The sequence below is a fragment of the Engraulis encrasicolus genome, chromosome 3, assembly GCF_034702125.1.
Source record: "Engraulis encrasicolus isolate BLACKSEA-1 chromosome 3, IST_EnEncr_1.0, whole genome shotgun sequence".
Classification (NCBI taxonomy): Eukaryota; Metazoa; Chordata; class Actinopteri; order Clupeiformes; family Engraulidae; genus Engraulis; species Engraulis encrasicolus.
In genome coordinates, this window is record NC_085859.1 from 390,912 (window position 1) to 393,411 (window position 2,500).

Genomic DNA, 2,500 nt, shown 5'->3' on the forward strand with positions numbered 1-2,500 from the left:
AGTGAAGTGGGCAGCCATGGCTCAGTGGTTAGAGCGCTGGCCTTTAAATCAGAGGGTTGCAGGTTCAAATCCCACCCTCACCAGCACCTCCATCCATGGCTGAAGTGTCTTTTAGCAAGGCACCTAACCACACACTGCTCCAGGGACTGTAACCAATACCCTGTACCAAGGCACCTAACCACACACTGCTCCAGGGACTGTAACCAATACCCTGTACCAAGGCACCTAACCCCACACTGCTCCAGGGACTGTAACCAACACCCTGTACCAAGGCACCTAACCCCACACTGCTCCAGGGACTGTAACCAATACCCTGTACCAAGGCACCTAACCCCACACTGCTCCAGGGACTGTAACCAATACCCTGTACCAAGGCACCTAACCCCACACTGCTCCAGGGACTGTAACCAATACCCTGTACCAAGGCACCTAACCCCACACTGCTCCAGGGACTGTAACCAATACCCTGTACCAAGGCACCTAACACCACACTGCTCCAGGGACTGTAACCAATACCCTGTACCCAGTCACCTTACCCCACACTGCTCCAGGGACTGTAACCAATACCCTGTACCAAGGCACCTAACCCCACCCTGCTCCAGGGACTGTAACCAATACCCTGTACCAAGGCACCTAACCCCACCCTGCTCCAGGGACTGTAACCAATACCCTGTACCAAGGCACCTAACCACACACTGCTCCAGGGACTGTAACCAATACCCTGTACCAAGGCACCTAACCACACACTGCTCCAGGGACTGTCACTGTAACCAATACCCTGTACCAAGGCACCTAACCCCACACTGCTCCAGGGACTGTAACCAATACCCTGTACCAAGTCACCTAACCCCACACTGCTCCAGGGACTGTAACCAATACCCTGTACCAAGTCACCTAACCCCACACTGCTCCAGGGACTGTAACCAATACCCTGTACCAAGGCACCTAACCCCACACTGCTCCAGGGACTGTAACCAATACCCTGTACCCAAATAACTGAGAGTTGCTTCGGATAAAAAGTGTCAGCTAAGTGTAATGTAATGTAAAATGTAATGTTAAGTGGAGCAGAGTAGAGTATAGGAGGGGAGGAGGAGGAGAGGAGAGGAGAGGAGAGAACATCTAATAGTGGAGGAGGGGGAGGAGGAGAGTAGAGGAGGAGGAGAGTAGAGGAGCAGAGTAGAGTATAGGAGGGGAGGAGGAGGAGAGGAGAGGAGAGGAGAGGAGAGAACATCTAATAGTGGAGTAGGGGGAGGAGGATAGTAGAGGAGGAAGATGAGAGGAGAGGAGGAGGAGAGAGGAGAGGAGAGGAGAGAGCTAATAGTGGAGGAGAGGGGAGAGGAGGAGAGAGGAGAGGAGGCGGAGGAGGAGGAGAGGAGAGAGCATGTTATAGTAGAGGAGGGGGAGGAGGAGAATAGAGGAGGAAGAGGAGAGGAGAGGAGGAAGATGAGAGGAGAGGAGGAGGAGAATAGAGAGTAGAAAGAGGAGTGTAGGCCTATATCGCATCTAATAGTTTTCTGCCGGAGCGATTATCCAGCTGGCAGGTTGAGTTTATTTTGGTTTATTTATTTAATGTGTTTAAATTTAGCTGCTCCTTGTTATTTTATTTATTTATTTATTTTCAAATTTAGCTGCTCCTTGCTCCCCGCTCGCTGTCCTCAGGGAACGCAGACCTCTCCATGGGACTATGGGAACGCTGGGATCAGATGATAGAGTCAGGGGAGGAGGCAGTACCAATAGAGTGAAGAGAGGAGAGAAGGCAGTACCAATAGAGTGAAGAGAGAAGGCAGTACCAATAGAGTGATGAGAGGAGGCAGTACCAATAGAGTGAAGAGAGGAGGCAGTACCAATAGAGTGAAGAGAGGAGGCAGTACCAATAGAGTGAAGAGAGAAGAGGAGGCAGTACCAATAGAGTGATGAGAGGAGAGGAGGCAGTACCAATAGAGTGATGAGAGGAGAGGAGGCAGTACCAATAGAGTGAAGAGAGGAGGCAGTACCAATAGAGTGATGAGAGGAGAGGAGGCAGTACCAATAGAGTGAAGAGAGGAGAGGAGGCAGTACCAATAGAGTGATGAGAGGAGAGGAGGCAGTACCAATAGAGTGAAGAGAGGAGGCAGTACCAATAGAGTGATGAGAGAAGGCAGTACCAATAGAGTGAAGAGAGAAGGCAGTACCAATAGAGTGATGAGAGGAGGCAGTACCAATAGAGTGAAGAGAGGAGAGGAGGCAGTACCAATAGAGTGAAGAGAGGAGAGGAGGCAGTACCAATAGAGTGAAGAGAGGAGAGAAGGCAGTACCAATAGAGTGATGAGAGGAGAGGAGGCAGTACCAATAGAGTGAAGAGAGGAGAGGAGGCAGTACCAATAGAGTGAAGAGAGGAGGCAGTACCAATAGAGTGAAGAGAGGAGAGGAGGCAGTACCAATAGAGTGAAGAGAGGAGAGGAGGCAGTACCAATAGAGTGAAGAGAGGAGGCAGTACCAATAGAGTGAAGAGAGGAGGCAG